Source organism: Heterodontus francisci, chromosome 2 (genome assembly GCF_036365525.1).
Source record: "Heterodontus francisci isolate sHetFra1 chromosome 2, sHetFra1.hap1, whole genome shotgun sequence".
Taxonomy (NCBI): domain Eukaryota; kingdom Metazoa; phylum Chordata; class Chondrichthyes; order Heterodontiformes; family Heterodontidae; genus Heterodontus; species Heterodontus francisci.
The window spans coordinates 118,504,571-118,530,318 of record NC_090372.1 but is presented as its reverse complement, the minus strand read 5'-3'; positions in this window follow the sequence as shown (position 1 = coordinate 118,530,318).

The window sequence follows — 25,748 nt, the reverse complement described above, 5'->3', positions numbered from 1 at the left end:
CTCCCAGGATTTGAAGGGCTACATCCTTAGGCTAATTTAGAATTGGGAAGTTGTCAGGCTCACCACCAGACTGGTTTATGTCCCTGTGGTTATTTGTGACCTACTGCTTTAAAATAAATTTAAAAAAATTATGAGAACATAGAATGGCAGCTCAGTTCAAAGAGTTGTTCAGGTTCAGAAAGCTTGGGTTTCAGAATAATTAAATAGCTGAAATAACGTTTTGTAAAATGTAACAGTTAAAGAGCAAATTAAAGCAAATTACTCTGAGGGCAGAGGTTTATTATTTTTGGGAGTAACTAACACAGTTAGCTCTTAGTTCTAATAATTGTAGTTACAGAAGCTAAAGTTAACCATTGTTAATGAAATCAGATATTGGTCACTGTAATATATTACCCTCTAGTGGCTAGGGAAATACACAACATCTAATAGGCTTTAAACTGCTGCTGGGCACTATAGGAACGAATTTTCTTGAGTCTTCTCCTGCCTTCACTTTGGGAGAAAACCCATTTATGCAGATAAGCATGAGTTCTATCACACTTACAGTAGTAGAGTAGGACAGACCCTGAGGCAGGTCATGTCCTCTGAAAAGGTCAGGACAATGGTTAATGTGTACATTGGAGGGGAAGAGTAATAGTGCTAGAATTTGGATGGCCCCATGTTTTGGGTGCTGGAGTCATGATTTTCAACCTGCCCATGCCTGTTCAGATTGAGGTGTGCAACACGCAAAATTTGTGTATCCACCTCATCTGCAGGATTGTGGTGCTGGACCGTGCACCTCCAAAGCTGCTGTCTGCTTCTGAACCCAGCCAGTAAGCTCTATGCACAGCAGGAGATCCGAGCAGCATTGTTTGCAGACCATGTGCTACAGCCAGCCTGCACTACTTAAAGGCAGACTGGATACTAAAGGGAAACTGCACAAAAAGATGGCTGAAATGTAAATTCTTGCAAAATGAACACCAGGGTAGACAGAAGGACCCTTTATGAGCATGTGGTCCTGGAGCATTAGTGATAGAGGTGGACAGTAGGAGAGACACCATTGTCCTGTGGGGAAGCCAGGAGATTCAGGGACGATCCTCAGAAGGAAGTGGGAGCAGGTGGCCACAGAGGCTAACTTCCCATTTCTGGTCTAGAGGACCTAGCAACAGCACCATATGAGTCTATGATCTCATGTGGATAGTCGAGGTCAGTGAATGCATCTTTACATGATATCTCCTACCTACCACACCATCAATCTCTCACACTGCTCAATGCAGCACACCCCCATCACTCACTCAGCATGTGGCACTACCCCTGACAGTCAGACATTCCACCTCACCCTCATACATCTACCAAAAATGCCAGCCTCACACCCAACTCTTGCTGCCTCCGCAAACCTCCAGATCTAAGCTATGGCAGGCACATCACCCAAACACAGCGCAACAGACTCACTGACATTCTGCCCTCTCTTTGGCAGGACAAAGCAGCACACAATAGCAGGGAGCAGAGCAAGACTGGTTGGGGACAAGAACACCAGTGAGCTGGCAAATGAACCATCCTGTACCCCTACAACTAGTTAGCTCTCCATTTGTCTTTTGTTCCATGACATCTCTGTCATTTAATTTCTCCTTCCCTCTGTCCTATCACAAACATCGCTTTTTGTTCTTCTTTCCCCCTGCTCCCCCTTTCACTTGCTTAAAGACGGTTACATTTCTAAACTTTTCCAGTTCTGATGAAAGGCCACAGACCTGAAACGTTAACTCTGTTTCTCTCTCCACCGATGCTGCCAAACACGCTGAGTATTTCCAGCACTTTCTGTTCTCATTATGGAGTTCCAGCGTCCACTGTATTTTGCTCTTATCATCCTGTAGCCCTGCCTGGCTGCAGCCCACTCATGTCCTGATGACTCACTACATGCTGATTCCAACTCTATACCAGACTCCAAGTTAAGTCTATAGTAGCCATCAAAGTACGTGTAGTGCCAGTATCTGAGCTGGTGGCTGCGAGTGTCAGATCAAGTGACGATGCCTCATCATTACTGTTGTGCTGTTGCTCTCCCTCTTCCTCCTTGGGCAACTGTGTGGCTGGGCAGGCAGCAGTTCTTAGGTGCCTGAGAGCAGGAAATCAGTAGGGAAAAGTTGGTGTGGGGGAAGGGTGGTGGGAAACAAGAGGTCCATGGTCACACCATCAGCAGCTTGTTCATCATGCCAGATAGCAGGATGAGGGTGAGCTGGGAGTTGAGAATGGGCACTAGGCAGGAACATACCTTCAGACACAAATACCTGAGTTTCCCATCAAAACTATACCCCCACCCACCGCCCCCGCCCAGCTTGGCACCAGCACCTGTTGAGTCATCAGGGCATGAATGAGCTGTCACTAGAGCGGGGAAAGGATGCTTCATTTGTTCGCTCACCGGCAGGCGAGGCCACAGATAAGTTCTGCTGCAGAGAACTCAGATCAGGACCTCAATGAGGCAGCATACAAGAGAATGCTGATGAGGAGGCGCACTGAGATGCTGAATGCAGTGACTGGCCACCTGGCGCTCTCGAGGAGCATGGAGTTATCCAGCTCCAACTTGACAGAGGGGACAGGGCAGATCTTCCTCTCTCTGCAGCCTCTGCTCAATCTCCCTGTCATGCTGCAGACCCAGAAGTACTGTCACTGCTGTTCCCTTATTTGTTATAACCTTTGTGTGGACTGGTCACCTTCTCCTCGGCTCTCTTGGTCAGGAAGCAGCAACACTTGCTGGCAAATACAAAACCTAACCATATCCCTTCCAAAAGCATTCCAAAGTACAGCCAGACACTTTACAGAAGCAGAAGTTCTTAAAATTAGCCTACCTGCAATTTGTGTGCCTGGCTATTTAAATGACACATCTTGGCATTTAGTGCTTGTTGGAAGAGTACCATGGGAATCTGTTACTAGGACCTTCATGGTCCAAATTAGGAATTCTGCTGTTGCATCAGCCAGTTGGGCCATGTGACATCAGGGAAATGTTGCCTCATTGGCTTCCAGCACAAGCTGGGGACACCTATGCAATTTCCTTCTCGAGAGGATGTGCCATGCTTCTTGCTCCACAAGCAAAATAATGCTAGCTATAGAGATGAAATTCACACCCACAATGTTAAAGAAATCCCAGCCCTTAAATACCAATTAAGTGAATTCACAATCAATTCAAAATTAAATAACCTTATTTACTTTTCCAGATTGAACACTCATAAAGAACGTGAATACTTACTAATTATTCTCCTTTTTATTGGATGATTATGCAGCACAGTAATAAATATTTATAGATTGGCACAGATTAGAAAGATGTTTGGTCCAGTAGGAGCTGGAAAGTAGTCCTCAGATCCTTTAGGCACCAGATATAGATGATGGATGAGTCATTAAGTCACGTTGTGCTTCAAACGCAATTTAAGCACTTTACCCATGGCCTTTCCCATTTTGCTGTAATTTTAGTCTTAGCCATTGTCTGACTTTTGACATTTGCTTGTCAATGTCTTCAGAGATTGCATGACTATTCTCTACTCCTTGTTGGGAAGAAGACAATTATTTTGATGAAATGACTCGGGTCATTGAGATATAACGATATGTTTACCAGTTCCATCCTCCAAGCAAGGAGCCAGGTGGGAGGATAGCGTCAGTTCGAGTCCTGCCTCTGACCCATGCTGGCTTTGAATGCAGAACCCCACTGGGAGCCAGTATTGGTGAATTTGTCATATGGTTTCATATTGGAACTTTTTCTATAACTTTCTTTCTGGAGGTAATTTCCATCTTCCTCTCAGGATTGATCTCCAAGTACCCATTGAAAGCTGACTCCATTCAACAGTTTTCATTGTTATTCTTTTGACCAGGAGATCTCTAGCAATATGCAGCAATATCCTTTTGCCAAGCTGATAAATGAAAGTCACGGGAATCATCCCAATCATCAGAACATTTGTGGTATTTTAAACTTTTCAATGAATATATTTAAGATGTGATTATGGTAGTTGATGTCTTTTGGTGAAAATGATTCTCCTGTGTTCATTATGGCCTCTATCACAAGTTGGCATATCTTAAATTCTCAGTGTTTCATGAAGATGTTTTGGATATGTTGGAGTTTGAATAGGGTGAAGCAAATCTGATGCAAAAAAATAAATTAAGTGAATTAAGCTTTTAATCTTGTGTCATGCTAGGTCCCCACCTGCCAAGAATGAGGCACATTAATTTTGTCATGAACATTGATTTTAAACTGTTACTGGAATAAAGAAAGGACTTGTTAAACAGATCAACCATGGCTGGAAAATATATTTGCATATTAACAGACAGTGTTTGGAAGGACAAAGCAGCCATTCCCTGACACATTCAACCCACAATGGACTTTTGATCACCAGACATTGAAGGTGGGGGGGCTTGCATTCCAGGCTGACTGCTAAGATGGCTGAATACACAAATGGACATGGTCAAACCAGCTAGTCACATGACTAACCTGCTAGGCAACCTGAGTTTTTGAATTTGTACAGTTTGGGCAGAGTGTCTGTTTGCTCCTGGACTGAGAAGATATCTTTCCTGTCTTCATGCTCCTATCTCTTTCTCACCAGCCTCTGAATCCACTGAAGACACATGAACCCCATGAGAGAAAAGTCTCCTACAGCGAACAAGGTTTAAGAAGAGTACTGGGCCCCAATGAAATGAAGATCTACCTACAATCAATGACTCTACAGTGATCTTGAGGAACTGTAACAAAAACTCTTCAGATATTGCCTCAAACTTTTGCACTTTATTTTTCTTCTGCTCTTTTCTGTCTCTATTTGCATGTGTATAGCGCGTATGCATGCTAGCGTGGTGCGCATCGTGTATCCGTAGGCGTTAACTGAATTAGAGTTTAAGTTTGATAAATTTCAACTTTTCTTCTTTAAACCTAAGAAAGCTTGTTTGTGCTGGTTACTTTACTTTATAATTGGAATGTGGTGAACAAGGATTCACCAAGGGCGGGTGGGGGGACTAAAGACATGGTGTGTTTAAAATTAAACCCTGTTACAGTAAGACCAGGTGAAGGTTGAGAGGGACCCCTAGACACCTTTCTCACCTGGTCGTAACACTTGTAACAATATATAATGCAAAGAAAAAGCTTCTATTAGCAAAAGTGACAATAATGTTGTTTGATTGCTTTTAAATATCGAACTGGTTTAGAAATTTCTTTTAGGGATTGATACCGGCTGCCCTTACCCTATCTGACCTATATGTGACTCTTGTCTCACACCAATTCATTGGCTCTTAACTCTCACTAATACAGCCGAGCAAGGCACTAAGTTGTAACAAGCTAATATAACAGTTCAAGAAGAAGGTCCACCACTTTTTGGTGCAACTGGGAATGGCTAATAATTGCTGGCCTCACCAGGAATATTAGCCAAGCAACAGCTTGACATAGTCATACTCACAGAAACATATCTTTTAGCTAATGTCCCAGACTCCTCCATCACTACAATAAAGGCAGAAAATGCCGGAAATACTCAGCAGGTCTGTCAGCATCTGTAGAGAGAGAAGCAGAGTTAACATTTCAGGCCTGTGATCCTTCATTGAAATTGGGAAAAGTTAGAAATACAATAGGTTTTTAGCAGGTGATGTGGGAGAGGATGCGACAAAGAGCAAAAAGGAAGGTCTGTGATAGGGATCAAGACAGGAGAGAGTCATGCAGGGCCAATGGGAGTAGTAATGAGGCAAGAAAAGAAACAAAGAAGCATGTGGGTAAGCTGAAACATGCAAAGAAAAGGAAACAAAATGGGAGGCAAAGGTTATGATCTAAAATTGTTGAACTCAATATTGAGTCCAGAAGGCTGTAAAGTGCCTAATCGAAAGATGAGGTGCTATACTTCAAGCTGACATTGAGCTTCATTCGAACATTGCAGTAGGCTGAGGGCAGAGGTCAGGGTGAGAGAAAAGTGGAGAATTAAAATGACAGGGCAACGATAACTCTGGACTGAACAGAAGTGTTCCACAATGCAGTCACCCAATCTGTGTTTGGCCTTCCCATTGTAGAGTAGACCATATTAGGAGCAGCGAATACAATATGCTAAATTGGGAAAAGTACAAGTAAATCGCTGCTTCACCTGGAAGAAGTGTTTGGGGCCTTGGACAGTGAGGAGAGAGGAGGTAAAAGGGCAGGTGTTGCATCTCCTACTCTTGCATGGAAAGGTGCTGTGGGGAGGGGAGGGGTGTTGGGTGTGATTGAGGACTGGATCAAGGTGTTGCGGAGGGAACGGTCCCATTGAAATGCTGACAAGAAGGTGGAGAGGAAGATGTCTTGGTGGTGGCATCATGCTGGAAGTGGTGGAAATTGCAGATAATGTCGAGTACGGACACTGGTGGGGTGGAAGGTGAGAATCAGGGGAACCCTATTGTGAGTCTGGGAGGGTGTGGAAGAGGGTGAGAGCGGAAGTGCAGGAAATGGAACATATAGAGCTGGATTTTACCTTAGGTGGACGGGAATTTGCCACTGACATAAAAGTTGGTGGTGAATCCACTTCTGCCTCGCCTGGGGATCCGTCCCGTATTTTACAGGTCCCCGGGCTTTAATTGTCCCAAGGAGGGACTTCCACCCACTTGAGGGAGGAGGACCTGCCTCAGTGAGCTGCTGGCCAATCAGCGGGTTGGCAGTTATTAGACCCAGCCGACGCCATGGAGCCTGGAGATGAGGTAAGTTGGGCTTGCGTCACCAGGGGGATCGGTCCTTCCCTGGTGAGGCTGGAGTGGTCGTTTGGGGGGAGGGAGGATGCGTCTTGGGTCCCGGGGCTGGGTTGGGAGGCGGGGGCGGTGCTCAATCGGGCACTCTCTGCCTGACTGCCATGGCAAACCCCCCTCCCTCCCCCGGGGCGTGGAAAGGCTGGCAGCTATCTCTGGGCGGCCTTTCACGTCCCCAGCACGCCCGCTTGCCATGGGTAAAATACCCATGGAGGCGGGTGAGGGTCCTTAAGTGGCTGTTAAGTGGCCTCTTAAGGGCCTTGATTGTCCTCGGGCAGGCGGGCCGTTTCGCACCCCCCCCCCCAACCGCCCAACCACAATAAAGTTCACTGGAGGCTCCCGCTCAATTCTACACTGCCCCCACGCCACCATCCGACCCACTGGGGCAGCGTAAAATTCAGCCCATACAGTCAAGAGCCCTGTCAACCGCTGTGGGGAGAATCCTCAGGTGAGGATAAAGGAAGACATATCAGAAGCACTAGTATGGAAGGTTGTATCGTTAGAGCAGATGTAACAGAGATGGAAAAACTGGGAGAATGGAATGGAGTCCTTACAGGAAGCAGGGTGTGAGGAAGTGTAGTCGAGATAGCTTTGGGAGTCAGTGGGTTTATAATGATAGTCTATCCCCAGAGATGGAGATAACGAAGTCGAGGAAGGAAAGGAAAGTTTTGGAGATGGACTATATGACAGTGAGAGAAGGATGTAAATTGAAAGCAAAGCTGGTAAAGTTTTCCAGTTCAGGGTAGAAGCTAGGACCCATGCGGGTACTCATAGCAACACCTTTTATTTGGAGGAAGTGAGTGGAGTTAAAGGAGAAGTTGTTCAATGTGAGAACAACTTCACCCAGGCGGAGGAGGGTGGTCGTGGATGGGGACTGGTTGAGCCTCCATTCAAGGAAGAAGCAGAGAGCTCTCAGATCATTCTGGAGGGGGATGGAGGGGTAGAGAGATTGGACGTCTGTGGTGAAGAGGCGATGGTTAGGGCCAGGCAATTGGAAACTATTAAAATGACGGAGGGTATCGGAAGAGTCACAGATGTAGGTGGGAAAAGACCGGACAAGGTGAGTCCGGATAGGAAGAAATCAGTTCAGTGGGCAGGAGCAGGCTGAAACAATGGATCGACTAGAGTAGTCCTGTTTGTGGATCATTGGAAGGAGGTAGAAGTGGGCTGTTCGGGGTTGGGGAACTATGACAGGAGCTGCGGAGGGAAATGAGGCTAGTGACAATCCTGGAGACAATGTGTTGATGGTCGGTGGTGGGGTCATGATCTGGGGGAGGTAGGAGAAAGTGTTGGAGAGTTGGTGTTCAGCCTCTGTTAGGTAGAGATCAATACACCAGACAACAACAGCACCATCCTTGTCAACAGGTTTGATTAAAATGTTCTGGTTGGACCTGAGAGAACGAAATACTGCAAGTTCAGAGGGGAATAGGTTAGAGTGAGTAAGAGGAGAAAAGAAATTGAGACGGCTGATATCACGCTGGCAGTTCTCAATGAAAAGATCAAGAGAGGGGAAGAGGCCAGAGGGAGGGGTCCTGGTGGAGGGAGAATACTGGAGACAGGTAAAAGGGGGAGGACTCCTGACCAAAGAAGTAGGCGCAGAGGCATAGGCAATAGAAGAACTGCTTAGCATTGTGCCGAGCTCAGGATTCATTGAGGTAGATGTGTAAGGGGATGAAGCTGAGGCCTTTGTTAAGGACAGATCATTCAAAGTCAGAGAGAGGAAGGTCGGAGGGTATTGTGAATACATGGTAAGAGGTAAGATTAGAAGAAGGGATGGGGTCAGAGGGAGGCGAAGCAATCCCACAACCAATGGATCAGATCAAAGTTTTGTAGTCTTGCCACATCCGGTCGTGAATGATAGTGGACAATTAAACAACTAGTGGAAGGAGGAGCCTCCATGAATATCCCCATCCTAAGTGATGGCAGAGACCGGCATGTGAGTGCAAAAGTCAAGGCTAATGTGTCTGCCACCATCTTCATCCAGAGATGCTGAGTGGATGATCTATCTTGGCCTCCTCTTGAGGTCCCCACAATTGCAGATGCCACACTTCAGTCAATTCGATTCACTGGATAAAGCAAAGGCGATGAGTCCTGACAACATCCCGGCTGCAGTACTGAAGACTTGTGCTCCAGAACTAGCCATGCCCTAGCCAAGCTGTTTCAATACAGCTACAACACAGGCATCTACTCGACAATGTGGAAAATTGCCCAGATATGTCCTGTCCACAAAAATCAGAACAATTCCAATCAGGCCAATTACCACCCCACAAACTCGACTCTCAATCACTAGCAAAGTGATGGAAGGTATCCCTGACAGTCCTATCAAGCAGCACTTAATCAGCAATAACCTTTTCATCAATGCTCAGTTTGATTTCCGCAAGAAGCACTCCACTCCAGACCTCATTACAACCTTGGTCCAAACATGGACACAAGAGCTGATTTCCAGAGGCAAGGTGAGAATGACTGCCCTTGACATCAAGGCAGTATTTGACTGAATGTGGTATCAAGGAGCCCTCGTAAAATTGAAGTCAATGAGAATCAGGGGGAAAATTCTCCACTAGTTGGAGTCATACCTAGCATAAAAGAAAGATGGTTGTGGTTGTTGGAGGCCAAACATCTAAGCCCCAGGACATCACTGCAGGAGTTCCTGAGGGTAGTATCGTAGGCCCAACCATCTTCAGCTGCTTCATCAATGATCTTCCCTCCATCATAAGGTTGAAGTGGGGATGTTTGCTAATGATTACAGAGTTTAATTCCATTTGCAACTCCTCAGATAATGAAGCAGTCCATGCCCCTATGCTGCAAGACCTGGATAACATTCAGGCTTGGGCTGATAAGTGGCAAGTAACATTCGCATCGCACAAGTGCCAGGCAATGATCATCACCAATGAGAGAGAATATAACCATCTCCCTTTGACTTCCAGTGGAATTACCATCGCTGAATTCCCCCACCATCAACATCCTGGGGGGCTTCAAGATGACCAGAAATGTAACTGGATCAGCCACATAAATACAGTGGCTACACAAGCAGGTCAGAGGCTGGAAATCCTGCGGCGAGTAATTCCCCAAAAAGACTCCCCAAGGCCTTTCCCCAAGGCACAATTCAGGAGTGTGATGGAATACTCTCCACTTGCCTGGTTGGTTGCAGCTCCAGCAACACTCAAAAAGCTCGACACCATCCAGGACAAAGTAGCCCACTTGGTTATCACCCCATCCACAGCCTTCAACATTCACTTCCCCTATCACTGGCGCACCTTAGCTCAGTGTGCGCCATTTACAAGATGTACCACAGCAACTTTCTAAGTCTCCTTTGACAGCACCTTCCAAACCTGCAACCTCTATCACCTAGAAGAACAAGACCAGCAGGTGCATGGGAACACCACCACCTGCAAGTTTCCCTCCAAGTCATGCACCATTCTGTTTGAAAATACATCGCAGCTTCTTCATTGTTGCTGGGTCAAAATCCTGGAACTTCCTCCCAAACAGCACTGTGGGAATACCTTCACCCCGTGGCCTGCAGTGGTCCAAGAAGGCAGCTCACCATTATCCTCTCAAGGGCAGTTAGAGATGGACAATAAATGCTGGCCTTTCCAGTGACGCCCACACCCTATGAATGAATAAAAAATGTGATCCTCTCAACCTAGAAATTGACTCTAGAGAACTTCAGTTATCTTCCACAGTGTCAATCAAAGCGCATTGTATTGAAATATATATTGTAATAGATATTGCATCAATGTTTTATTACATATGACAATACACTGAAAGTTTCATTATTTGATTATCTCAGGAAACAAATTGTATTAATTGCCCAGAAAAACCTTCATTCTGTTTTTGCATTGAGACGGGTTCAGTTCTCTGAAGCATGAAACGACTGTGATTTCTGAAATGCAAAATATATATATATAGTATACATAAAATGAATAGCGTAGGGTATGGTCTTGCATAGTGTATGTACGTAAATGTGAATATGCACTATAGATGATTGCACCTGTCAATATAGAATGTATACTTGCATAGTGTATACATATTGATTGTTGTTTTACATGATATATGTGAATACCTGTTGGATATGGATGGCAAACAATGACATAATTTAAAAAGTTGCAACAGGATCTTGATCTATCAATGAAGTAGGCTCTTTGACCCATTGAACTATTCATTCAGTAGAAACCTCCAGTTGCCTCCTTAAGGTTCAGTAGAAAAGGAAGCTCATGCTGCCAATTTGTTATTGCTTGATTTGCACGAATGGCCAAGATGAATTGCAGACCAGCACCAGCATTTCTAATCAAAGCTTAAACTGATACCATTTGTTGTGGCTGCAGCACCTCCTCCATTTCAGAAGACCAGGCAACACATTGATAGAAGGTTCAATCAGTTTACAAATCTCCTCCAGTTTGTTTTTTCTGTAGATCAATGGGAATACTGAGCCACAGCCCAATGGTAGTTTTAGTTGGCCAATGCGAGTGGCAGATGTTACTCTCTTCCTATGTTTACAGCATGCCTCCTTCCCTCCCATCTCCTTAACCAATACCTGTCCTGGCACCAGAAAGCCAGCTGGGCCAGACTGCCCTGTCTGTAGTCAAGCCGGCACAAGTTTAAGCTCCTGGATATCGTCAACTCAAGAATCTCAGAAACCCTCAACCGACCATCAGCAGCCTTCCATCTTTCATACTGAAACCACTACCACTGGGAAGCACCATGTAGAAATAACAGGATTCACTAAAGAGACATAGGAAAGGCACTTTGGGCTGACATTTCAGTAATTATTGTTTATTCAGGCATTTGTGAACAACGAAAATCTTTAACAACCCTTATCAGCTGTTCAATAACTGCTCTAGTTGAGCTGTGACTGTTGTATCTGTTCTATGGAGACACCATGGGTTTCAGCCCATCATCATCAGCCAAGTCTAGAAGGGATGCTCATTGTCTCCTAATAGCCAGCACCAGATGCATTGTTCCATGTCAAAGCGGGAAATCACTGGACTACTGCAAGGTGTCACCATTGTGACAACTGTCTGGACAGCTGCATGAACTGCTGCCAGTAGTCAAACACTAACTGGACAAATCTTTGTGGTTCATGAAGGTGCTGGGCTTGTTGGCAGAAACTTTGATGGCTACATGTGTGCAGTTGATGACACACTGCACTTAAGCAAATGCTACCATGGCTGCAAACCCCACAACCCCTGGGATCCATGGAGAGCAAAGCTGAATGCATTGGCCCTGGCAAACAGTATGCGTGACCTGTTGTATGCAGGGATGCACAGCAGCCTGAGCTAGATTGCATTTGTTCCAGCTGCTGCCTGGAATGACTCTGATGCATTGAAATTCAGGGCTGTGGTCACCCCTAACTTCATTGCCAGCTGTGCTAGTAGGCCACCCCTCCTGTTGTAGCATTCAACAGATTTCTGATATGGCCTCTTACAAGAAGCGTAATCTCCTCCTACACTGCTCAACACTAAAGTTCAGTAACTCACTCTGGGCATCTAGACTCTATCAACAGGGTAAGGCTGCCTAGAAGCAGCCCTCTTCCTTCCTGTACTCCTTGCAGGGCCGGATGCTGATCCATGAGGTCTCTCCACTTGTTGCTGCTGCACCTGTTCATCCTCTTCCTGCATTCAATGGGAGAGTGACCAATATCATTCCCATCCTTCAGCAAAGCAGGCAACTCTCAGTGCTAACAGAATGGCTGAACATACTTTCAGTTAAAAAAAAGACTTAGAAGTGCTCCTTCAAATCTCCAGGTATGTACCAATGATCTGAATGCTTTAAACAGCACTGGGAATGACTGTTTCTGATCTGTGTAGCTGAGTAATACCGGGCAGGTTCAGCACTGACCGTTCAGCACACTGATGTGAATGCAAATGACATTAGCGTTCTATTGAGATCAGAGGATCCAGATTTACTTTAATGAGACTCTGACCAAAATGGCAGTGGGAGGAACAATACTGAGAATGCAGCAATAAGCCCTGCAGCCCCCTTTTCATTGCACTAGTGCCCTGTTCCCATCAGGAAATATGGATGAAAATCGACACCATAGTGCTTCCACTTGGGGAAAGAACATTAACAAGATAGAGAAAAATTCCTATGTTGGAGTTTTGTCAATATTTCTCATTTTTAATTTGTTGCTGTTTTATGCCTGACATTTGAGTGATCCATGCCAGTGTATGTCTCATAGGGGGTAGATCTCCTCACTGCATTAGAGTCATAGTCATAGTGTTAATCAGCACAGAAACAGGCCCTTCGGCCCATCGTGTCTGTGCCAGCCATCAAGCACCTAACTATTCTAATCCCATTTTCCAGCACTTGACCCGTAGCCTTGTATCCTATGGTGTTTCAAGTGCTCATCTAAATACTTCTTAAATGTTGTGAGGGTTCCGCCTCTACCACCTCTTCAGGCAGTGTGTTCCAGATTCAAACCACCCCTAGGTGAAATTTTTCTTCCTCAAATCCCCTCTAAACTTCCTGCCCCTCACCTTAAATCTATGGCCCCGGGATATTGACCCCACCGCTAAGGGAAAAAGTTTCTTCCTCTCGAACCTATCAATGCCCCTCATAATTTTGTATACTCCCCTCAGCCTTCTCTGCTCTAAGGAAAAAACCCTAGCCTTTTCAGTTTCTCTTCATAGCTGAAATGCTCCAGCCCAGGGAACATCCTGTTGAATCTCCACTGCACCCTCTCCAGTGCAATCACATCCTTCCTATAATGTGGTGCCCAGAACTGTGCACAGTACTCCAGCTGTGGCCTAACTAGCATTTTATACAGCTCCATCATAACCTCCCTGCTCTTATATTCTATGCCTCAGCTAATAAAGTATCCTTATTATCCCATATGCCTTCCTAACCACCTTATCTACCTGTGCTGCTGCCTTCAGTAATCTATGGACAAGTATACCAAGGTCCCTCTGACCTTCTGTATTTCCTAGGGTCCTACCATCCATTGTATATTCCCTTGACTTGTTAGTCCTCCCAAAATGCATCACCTCACACTTTTCAGGATTAAATTACATTTGCCACTGCACTGCCCATTTATATCGTGCTGTAATCTAAGGCTTTCCTCCTCACTATTTACGACACCACCAATTTTCGTGTCATCTGCGAACTTACTGATCATACCTTCTGTATTCACGTCTAAATCATTAATGTACACTACAAACAGCAAGGGACCCAGCACCGATCCCTGCGGTACACCACTGGTCACAGGCTTCCACTTGCAAAAACAACCCTCGACCATTACACTCTGCCTCCTGCCACTAAGCCAATTTTGGATCCAATTTGCCAAATTGCCCTGGATCCCATGGGCACTTACCTTCTTCACCAATCTCCCATGTGGGACCTTATCAAAAGCCTTACTGAAGTCCATGCAGTCTACATCAACTGCTTTACCCTCATCTATACATCTAGTCAACGCCTCGAAAAATTCAATCAAGTTAGTTAGACACGATCTCCCCCTGACAAAGCCATGCCGACTATCCCTGATTAATCCCTGCCTCTCCAAGTGAACATTAAGCCTCTCCCTCAGAGTTTTTTCCAATAGTTTCCCTACCACTGATGTTAGGCTCACCGGCTTGTAATTACCTGGTTTATCCCTGATACCCTCTTGAGTAATGGTGCCACATTTGCTCTCCTCCAATCCTCTGGTACCTCTCCTGTGGCCAGAGAGGATTTGAAAATTTGCGTCAGAGCCCCTGCTATCTCCTCCCTTGCCTCACATAACAGCCTGGGATACATCTCATCTGGGCCTGGGGATTTATCCACTTTTAAGCCCGCCAATACTTCCTCCCTTTCAATGCTAATATGTTCAAGTATATCACAATCCCCCTCCCTGATCTCTACACCTACATCGTCCTTCTCCATAGTGAACACAAATGAAAAGTAATCATTTAAAACCTCACCTATGTCCTCCAGCTCCACACACACATTGCCACTTTGGTCCCTAATGGGCCCTACTCTTTCCCTGGTTATCCTCTTGCCCTTAATATACTTATAAAACGCCTTTGGATTTTCCTTTATCTTGTCTGCCAGTGTTTTTTCATGTCCCCTCTTTGCTCTCCTAATTACTTTTTCAAGTAGCACCCCCCCTACACTTTCTATACTCCTCTATTGCCTCTGCTGTTTTCAGCGCTCCGAATCTGCCATAAGCCTCCTTTTTTTTCCTGATCTAATCCTCTATATCCCTTGACATCCAGGGTTCCCTGGACTTGTTGGTCCTTCCCTTCACCTTAACAGGTACATGTTGGCTCTGAACTCTCACTCTTTCCTCTTTGAATGACTCCCACTGGTCTGTTGTAGACTTTCCTACAAGTAGCTGCTCCCAGCCCACTTTGGCCAGATCCTGTTATATCATATTAAAATCGGCCTACCCCCAATTCAGTACCTTTATTTCCGGTCCATCATAACTACCTTAAATCTTACACGGTTATGGTCACTATCCCCGAAATGCTCCCCCTCTGACAATTCTACCACTTGTCCGGCTTTATTCCCTAGGATTAGGTCCAGTACTGCCCCTTCTCTTGTAGGACTTTTCTATGTACTGGCTCAAAATGCTCGCCTGTATGCTTTTTAAGAATTCCGTCCCTTTAAGCTTTTTGCACTAAGACTATCCCAGTTGATATTGGGGAAGTTGAAATCCCCTACTATTATTACCCTATTATTTTTACACCTCTCTGAGATTTGCCTACATATTTGTTCCTCTATCTCTCCCTCACTGTTTGGAGGCCTGTAGTACACTCCCAGCAAAGTGATTGCCTCCTTTTTGCTTTTAAGTTCTACCCATATGGCCTAATTTGAGGAACCTTCTAAGATATCATCCCTCGTTACTGCAGTAATTGACTCCTTGGTCAACAGTGCAATGCCACCTCCTATTTTGCACCCTCCCCTGTCACACCTGAAGATTGTATACCCTGGAATATTGAGCTGCCAGTCCTGTCCTTCCCTCAACCATGTCTCTGTGATAGTAATAATATCATAATGCCAAGTGCTAATCAACGCCCTCAATTCTACTACTAGTAAGACTCCTTGCATTAAAATAGATGCAATCCAGCCTTGCATTTTTCCCTTGTGCCTTAACAGGTCGATATTTGCTCTGCCTTCCAGACTGACTCAGTTTATCTTCTGTATTTGACTGTGCATCACCCCCTACTGTACTTCCACTATGCATCCCATCCCCCTGCCAAATTAGTTTAAACCCCCCGCAACAGCACTAGCAAACCTTCCAGCAAGGATGTTGGTCCTGTTCCGGTTCAGGTGTAACCCATCCAACTTGTACAGGTCCCACCTTTGCCAGAAACAGACCCAGTGATGCAGGGAAGTAAAGCCCTCCCTCCTGCACCATCTCCTCAGCCACGCATTCATCTGCTCTATCCTCCTATTCCTATACTCACTAGCACATGGCACCGGGAGTAATCCAGAGATTACGACCTTTGAGGTCCTGTTTTTTAATCTGCGCATTAGATGTCGTTTCTACCTGATTTCCAACGTTAAAATGCTTCTCCCAAGTTTCCTCATGCTTTTTGAGCCTTCTCAAAATCTGCCCACAAATCCCCACTGACCTTGTTTACATATGGCAGGGTGAAGACCATTTCCTGTATTTGCATTGCTCATGCACTCTGGGTAAGTTAGACTGAGCTGCATGAGGCACAGCAACAGCCTGGATCACTTGAGGAGTTCCTGAGACTAGAGTCTATAGATTTTGAATGCAGCTGGCAAAGAAACAATTAAAACATTTTTTTTTTTGCCTTTGTGCCATTAGATTCCTGTGCTTGCCTCTCACTGCTTCTCATGGAATTAGACCATCAGTGAATATTAATACCCATATTCTTTACTCAGTATCAGGGTTTCTAAGCAGCAGGTATGGCATTTCTTATAGGAAAACTCTGGTATGTTATTTTCATGGAGGACAAAGAACATAACAGGATGGAGTAGAGGATACTCAGGCATCATTTATTACACGAGGCATCAGAACTTTCTCGTCTGTGCAGTCTTGTGTCCTGTGAATCAAAGTCTACCTTTGATATCACAAGCATACATTCTTCTCCCCCACTTTCAACGAAAGGGACATTTCCTCAAATTAATACCCATACTACAACATGACAACATATCAGCCCTCTTTACCCCTGAATCACCATACCAAGACATTAGCACCACTTAAGTGCACCATTTGTGTACGACTCAAACCTCCATCAATAACAACGTGCCATGATATATACAAATGAGTTGGATCTTGGAAGACAGAGTAGAATCTCAAAATTTTCTGACGACACCAAATTTGGAGGTGCGGCAAATAGTGAGGATAATATGAACTGCCTGCAACAGGACATTGATAGGCCAGCAGAGTGGGCAGAGAGGTGACAAATGGAATTTAATACTGACAAGTGTGAGGTGATGCATTTTGGCAGAAGGAATAGGGAGAGGCAATATATACTTAATCGTACAGTTCTAAAGGGTGTGCAGGAACCGAGGGACCTTGGAGTGCATGTGCATCAATCTTTGAAGGTGACAGCACATGTTGAGAGAGTGGTTACTAAAGCATATGCGATCTTTGCCTTCATAAATAGAAGCATTGAGTACAAAAGCAGGGAAGTTATAATGAACCTGTATAAAGCTCTGTTTAGTCCATGAATGGAGTATTGCATCCAGTTCTGGTCACCACACTTCAGGAAGGATGAAGGATGGTGCAGAAGAGACTTACCAGAATAGTTCCAGGGATGGAGGATTTTAGTTACAAGGTTCGGTTTGAAAGCTGGGTTTGTTCTCTTTAGAACAAAGGAGATTGAGGGGAGATTTAATAGAAGTGTACAAGATTCTGACAGGCTTAGATAAGTTAGACAAGGAAAAGCTGTTCCCATTAACAAATGGTACAAGGACTAGGGGACACAGATTGAAAGTTTTGTGCAAAAGACGCAGGGGGAATATGAGGAAGCACCTTTTTACGCAGGGGTGGTAATGACCTGGAACTCGCTGCCTACAAGGGAGGTGAAAGCGGAGACAATCAATGACTTCAAGAGGAAATTGGATGGTCACCTGAAAGAAATAGACTTGCAGGGCTATGGGGATCGAGCCAGGGAGTGGGACTAACTGCATAGCCCTGTGGAGAGCCGACATGGACTCAATGGGCTGAATGGTCTACTTCTGTGCCATAACTGACTCTGACTCTATGTCAATGCACAGTCTATTTTCTTACAGTGAATTAAAGTGAAGGAAGAGGCTTTTGGATTGTGTATGCAAGTAATTGATGTTTGAGATGCTGTTAAATCACAGAGTAGGATGTTGAGTTAGGGAGCCTTTTTGTGCAAGAGAGTGAAGAGTGTGTAGCTATCCAGGATGGGAAAGAAGGTAAAAGCGAGTGGGCTAAACTTTGTGTGGACCTTGGTAATGGGAACATGGAGGGAGGAGATCAGATGTCAACACAACGGGCAGGTAATTAAGATATTTAAGAGGCCTATTGACAGTGATTTTATTTGTGTTTTTACATTTTATTAACGGTGCATGGAATTCACGGGTCTTCAGAGCCTCATCAGCTTCAAGGAAGTGACATGGAGGTGGGAGCTAACTGCTGGCTGCAAGGGGAGGCATCAGGAAAAGCAGCATCGACTGCCAGGCAGGGTGGAGAAGGGAGGGCACCAGGCATTATCTGAGGAATGGGACCATAAGTCCCAGAACTGCCTGGGTGCCATTCCAAGGGGGGCAATGGGCAAGTGCCACCTCATCAGAGGTGACAAGTGGAGGGAAGGAAGGAGACCCCTGGCAGGGAAGGACTCGTACTTAGGGAGACGCCATCTATCATGGGCTTCGTTCATCCAAGCTTCCGGGATAACGTTGAAGTGGAGGTACAGCAGAGTGGGAGGGAGGTCCAGGCACCTGCAGCGGCATCGCAACGACCTGTGAGGCCACAGGAGGGTCAGCAGCAGCTTCCCGACAGTGGTGAAGGGCGCAGAGGGGAAAGACAGGGTGGCTCCCCCACGCAGAAGGAGATACCCTCCGGAGAGGGTCTATAGATCAAGACTCAACTACCTGCAGATGTCCGAAAGGCAGTGCCAAAGAAGACTCCGCCACTCCAGGAATGCTGTCATTGACCTATGAGCTATGATGCAGGGCAAGCTGTGGCCCAGGGACTTGGTGGAAATGCAATGCCAGTGGCACTGAAGGTCACCATGGTGCTGAACCTCTATGCCTCTGGATCATTCCAAGAGTCCACTGGAGCCATGTTTGGGAACTCTCAGTCTATGGCCCATCGGTGCATCAAGGAAGTCACCAATGCCCTGTTCAGGGGGTCTGGAGACTAGGTGTGCTTCCTCACGGATCCCAACGCTTAAACTAAGAGGGCCATTGGGTTCAGGGCCATCGCCGTATTCCCCCAGGTGCAGGGTGTCATCGGCCGCATGCATGCCTGACTCCTCAACAGTCTTCATCAACAGGAAGGGCTTCCACTTCCTCAATGTAACACTGGATCGCAACCACTGTAAATGAATCCACAGGTCTGTGCATGCTTCCCGTGAAGTTGTCACAATGCCTACATTTTGCGGCAGTCCCAGGTGCCAGAAACCTACTGGCCTCCTGCACGCCTTCAGGGATGGATCATTAGAGACGAGGACTACCCACTGAGGACGTGGCTACTGACACCTGTGAGAAAGATGTAGAGGAGAAGTACAACTTCTGCCAGGGGACAACGCATATGGCCATAGAGCAGGCCATTGGTCTGCTGAAAATGAGGTTTACGTGCCTAGCTTGGTTCAGTGGAGCCCTGACAAGGCCCAAGAGGTGAAGGCTTTGAGACATACTCACTTTTGCTGCCTGGATGAGGTCATCGGGCTGCTTGTGTAACTGTATCTTTGTCCTTGGTGTGACCCCACTGCTGACATCCTCCATAATCTGAAGGCATGCTTGTTTGGTCAGGCTCCCAATTCTCCTCCTCCTGTCCCCAGGGAGGAGAATCTCCCACCTATCCCTGGCAGCCTGTAAGAGAACTTGGAGGGAGGCATCACTAAACTGTGGGGCCACCTGAGGTCAACTGTCTGCCATTACTCTTCAGCCTTTCAGTACACTGCAAGTCCTATCATCGCAGTCAGCAAGATTGAATGTCGGTCTGGCAGCTCTTTTTAAAAGGCAGCACTTGATGCTGGCATCCCCGCCACCGACCACGTAATTGGTTGGCCCCCGCGCATCATTGCCCTTAATTGACCAGCTGCTACTGGTCGCGTGCGACCAGCCGCTCCTGGCCCCGAGCAGTGCACACCCATTATCGGTCTCGACGGTGGACCGGCATCTAGAAACAAAATCTGGTCCAGTGTGTCCAGTGCCTTACTTTGTCAGCCTAGGGAGATCATTGAACTTTTTGCAGAACTGCTCTGCAGTCCTGGGGGTGAGAGAGTTAGCACTCAGTGTAAGTGTCACATACCTTAAGGTAACATAAGTTATGTTTCTGGCAGGCTTTATGGCACTAACACCCAGCAGACTGAGCCTCCTGCCTTGAAACTCATTGAATTGTGGGATCATTTTCTGAATGCGGAACTTATTACTTACTGCTTTCTCTTTAATAGAGATGTATAAAAGGACACTCTGCAACTTGTCCCTTACACACACTTTTTATATGGCTCCATAAGGAGAGGATATGGGTCTTTAGTATGGTCCTTTTTTTCTTTATTTTGTGTCATTTTTCAAAATCTATTTGAAAGTAATTTTCTATATATTTAAGAAAACTGAAGAAATTACTTGGAGAGTTATTAACTTTGAAAATCTCAGTTCCACCTTGTGTAGAGACTATTATAAAGAACTCTAGCTGGCCTCTTTCACTTCATTCTCTAATATTATTCAAGAATAACAGTGACTAGATCTGACAATGGCTAATGAAGCATTGAATGGACACCACTTACTGGCCTGTAATATTCTCTGTATGAGCAGATAGCAGCAAGAATTTATTCACCTGCAACTCACCCACCAAAGTCACACAAGGTCAGTTTAAACAAAGCTGTCACAGTGTGTGGTATTCTAGGGAGGAGTGTAGGTATCAATATGTCTCTCTACCTGCTGTAAGCTTAATATTCAGTGACAGGCATTTTAACATAATTTGCTCAATTTGTCCCTTCAGCTAACATGCCAGGCCACATAAATGGAGGCTCAGCCATTTTTTTTGCAGGAAAGCAATTTACTTTTCTGTCTTCCTTGATCATTCATTCTAAGATTCAATGGCTGAATAAGAACAGCATTATATTGCTCTGTTAATGTATGTGGTGCAAGGGAATGTGGAAATAATAATGTAATCAAGCTACAAAAGAGGGGATGGGTAGAGTGGTTGGGATCAATATCACAAACCTGATCCAGAAGAGAAAAAAAAATCCTACGACTAGAAATTGAATATTTTAAAAAATTTTCTGATTAATAGGTTGCTCTTTCCAATCGATAATGATAGAATCCTAGAATGGTCACAGCCCGTCATGTCAACGTTGGCTCTCTGCAAGAGCGATTTAGCTAGTCTGACTCCCCAGCTCTTTCTCTGCAGCGCTGTAATTTTTATCCAACTCTTATTGAAAACCACGATTGAATCTGCTTCCACCACCCTTTCAGGCAGTTCATTCCGGATCATGACAATTTGCTGTGCGAAAAAGTTGCTCCTCATTTTGCCTTTGCTTCTTTTACCAATCACTTTAAATCTGTGTCGTCTGGTTCCCAACCCTTCTGCCAATGAGAACGGTTTCTCTCTACCCACTTTGTTTAGACCCCTCATGATTTTGAACACATTCATCAAATCTCCTCTCAGCCTTCTTTTCTCTGAGGAGAACAATCCCAGCTTCTCCAATTTATCCATCCAACAGAGGTCCCTTTATACCTGGAAAAATTTTCACAAATCTTTTCTGTACCCTCTCTAAAGCCTTCGTATTTTAAAGTCCATTGTCCAGAATTGGACACAATGGGCTGGATTTTATTCCTCGAAAGGGGTCCCAGCAGCAGGCCGGAAGACGGGGAAGGAGGAGACCCCAGGACGGGTAAGTGGGGCTGGTGTTACCGGGGCCATTCAGGCAGGCCCCGGCAACAGGTTGGGATGATGGTTAGTGAGGGTGGAGGTGGAAGCAAGATGGGTAAATAGAGTTAAGGTACAGAACAGCCATCATCTCATGGATGGTGGAACAGACTTGAGAGGCTGAATGGCCTCTTCCTGCGCCAGATACTGAAGCAGTTTATTTTTGGTGAGAATAATCATTAAAAGGTGCTGATGAGATCCTATCCTGCAAATGGATTTGTTTTAATGTTGTTCTGATGAAAGGTCACTGACCTGAAACATTAACTCTGCTTCTCTCTCCACAGATGCTGCCAGATCTGCTGAGTATTGCCAGCACTTTCTATTTTTATATCATTCTTACCAGGTCTGGCCTACATGTGACTCCAGACCCACAGCAATGGAGCTGACTCTTAAATGCCCACTGAAATGGCCTAGCAAGCCACTCAGTTGTATCAAACTGCTACAAAGTCTAAGAAAAGGAGTGAAACTGGACGGACCACCTGGCATCGACCTAGGCATTGGAAACGACATCGGCAAACCCAGCCCTGTTGACCCTGCAAAGTCCTCCTTATTAATATCTGGGGGCTTGTGCCAAAATTGGGAGAGCTGTCCCACAGACTAGTCAAGCAACAGCCTGACATAGTCATACACATGGAATCATACATTGCTGATAATGTCCCTGACACCACCATCACCATCCCTGGGTACCTCCTGTCCCACTGGCAGGACAGACCCACCAGAGGTGGCTACACAGTGGTATACAGTCGGGAGGGAGTTGCCCTGGGAGTCCTCAACATTGGCTCCGGATCCCATGAAGTCTCATGGCATCAGGTCAAACATGGACAAGGAAACCTCCTGCTGATTACCACCTACCGTCTCCCCTCAGCTGATGAATCAGTGCTTCTCCATGTTAAACACCAATTGGAAGAAGCACTGAAAGTAGCAAGGGCACAGAATGTACTCTGGGTGGAGGACTTAAATGTCCATCACCAAGAGTGGCTTGGTAGCATCGCTACTAAACAAGCTGGCCAAGTCCTAAAGGACATAGCTGCTAAACTGGCTCTGTGGCAGGTGGTGAATGAACCAACAAGAGTGAAAAACCTACTTGACCTCGTCCTCACCAATCTACTTGTCGAAGATGCATCTGGCCATGACAGTATTGGTAGGAGTGACCACCGCACAGTCCTTGTTGTTATATGATTGCATTTATGAGTGATGTCCCTTTAAGATCCTACCAGTCTGAATCCTGAAGGATATGTACCGGAGTCGTTGGAAATCAATGATACAACCAACAACTGCCAAGTTTTCTGCATACAATGGGTCACGCATCCCTTACAGTGGCACACTAACAATGCAAAGCAGCTATGGCAAGTTGGCATGGAAACTGGAAATATTCTACCTGGTAGACACAAGCGGACCAACAGTGGCAGGACTACCAGCGTGCAAGGACCATAACATCATAGCTATCCACGGGAGCATTGGCAAGGGGAAATCTCCAAGGACCGGAACCCGCTCACATACTCTGGCCAACATCAAATGGTGCAGTATAGAAATCAAGCAGCAACACAACTATGTCGCGCTTCACTTCTGCTCTTTAGAGAACCGCCCCCACCACAACCAGCCAAAACAGACAGGTGCCTCCATGAGACCAAGTACTCTTCCCCCAACAAGTCCTCGACCTTGAGCCCCAGACCTTCAGACACGGAGGATGAGAAGAGGCAAAGGACAATATCCTGAAGAGGCAGTGGAGGAATGAGTTGAAGCACTGTCTGTTGGTTCTTCTAGATGAGGTGCCAGAAGTTTCCAAGAATGACAAGGTCTCCAAAGTGGTTGTCTTGAGAAAAGCAACAGAGAATATTAGCAGGCTGAAGGCAGAGCAACTGAAACTGAATGCAGAGAGGGATAAACTTCAGAAAAAACAGCAACAGTTGAGACACAAATTCTCCGAGCAAGAATTATCAAACCACCAAAACAATATGTGAACCCTTAAGCTTCTGCACATGTAAATTTCACAAGTTCTATCCTTGTGTAAATAATTTTGATATCTAATTTTATGTTTTTCAATTGTAGCAAATGAAACTTATCTTTGGAAAGAAGGGGAATGTTGTATGATTGCCTTTAAGAGTGATGTCCCTTTAAAATCTTAGTATGCGAATGAGCTAAGTACCAGGACATATTCATGTGACTCGAAGCCACTGCAACACCCAGAGTAAAGTTCTGTAAATAGTTTGTTCAGTACTATATATAACTGTTTAGCTGTAATAAACTTGTTTGAGATCTTCAACCAACTGGACTCCAAGCATCTCATTTATTTTGCATTAGATAACATAAAAGAACTCATTACATTTGTGGAGAAGAAGTCCCATCTTCACATTGAGGATACCCTCCATCGTGTTGTGTGGCACAACCACCGTGCTAAATGGGATAGATTTTGAAGAGATCTAGCAACTCAAAACTGGGCATCCATGAGGCGCTGTGGGCCATCAGCATCAGCAAAATTGTATTCAACCACAATCTGTAACCTCATAGCTCAGCAAATCCCCTGCTCTACATTACCATCAAGCCAGGGGACCAACCCTGGTTGAATGAAGAATGCAGAAAGGCATGCTAGGAGCAGCACCAGAAATACCTCAAAATGAGGTGTCAACCCGGTGAAGCTACAAAACAGGACTGCTTGCATGCCAAACAGTGGAAGCAGCATGTGATAGACAATGCGAAGCAATCCCACAACCAATGGATCAGACCTAAGCTCTGCAGTCCTGCCATATCCAGTTATGATTGGTGGTGGACAGTTAAACAATTAACAGGAGGAGGAAGTTCCACAAATATCCCCATCCTCAACGATGGGGGAGTCCAGCACAACAGTGCAAAAGGCAAGGCTGAAGCATTTGCATCAATCTTCAGCCAGAAGTGCCGAGTGGATGATCCATCTCGGCCTCCTCCTGAGGTCCTCAGTATCACAGATGCCAGTCTTCAGCCAATCTGATTTATTCCATGTGATATCAAGGAACAGCTGAACATACTAGATGCAGAAAAGGCTATGGGTCCTGACTACATTCTGGTAATGATACTAAAGACGTGCTCCAGAACTAGCCGTGCCCAGCTGGCAAGCTGTTCCAGTACAACTACAACACTGGCATCTACCCAGCAATGTGAAAAATTTCCTAGGTATGTCCTCTGCACAAAAAGCAGGACAAATTCAACGTGACCAATTACCGCCCTATCAGTCTACTCTCGATCATTAGCAAAGTGATGGGAGGGGTCATTGACAGTGCTATCAAGTGGCACTTGCTTAGCAATAACCTGCTCACTGATGCTCAGTTTGGGTTCCGCCAGGGCAACTCGTTACAGCCTTGGTCCAAACATGGACAAAAGAGCTGAACTCCAGAGATGAGGTGAGAGTGATTACCCTTGACTTCAAGGAAGCATTTGACCATGTATGACATCAAAGAGCTCTAGCAAAACTGGAGTCAGTGGGAATCAGGGGGAAAACTCTCCGCTGGTTGGAGCCATACCTAGCACAAAGGAAGGTGGTTGTGGTTTTGGAGGTCAATCATCTGGGCTCCAGGACATCACTGCAGGAGTTCCTCAGGGTAGTGTCTTAGGCTCAACCATCTTCAGCTGCTTCATCAATGACCTTCCCTCCATCATAAGGCCCGAAGTGGGAAGTTCGCTGATGATTAATAATGTTCAGCATCATCCGCGACTCCTCAGATACTGAAGCAGCCCGTGTCCAGGTGCAGCAAAACCTGGACAACACCCAGGCTTGGGCTGATAAGTGGCAAGTAACATTCGCGCCACACAAGTGCCAGGCAATAACCATCTCAAACAAGGGAGAATCTAACCATCTCCTGCTATTAACATCCTGGGGGTTACCATTGGCCAGAAAGTGAACTGGACCAGCCACATAAATACTATGGCTAGAAGAGCACGTCAGAGGCTGGGAATTCTGCAGCGAGTAACTCACCTCCTGACTCCCCAAAGCCTGTCCACCGTCTACATGGCATAAGTCAGAAGTTTAAAAGAATACTCTCCATTTGCCTGGATGAGTGCAGTTCCA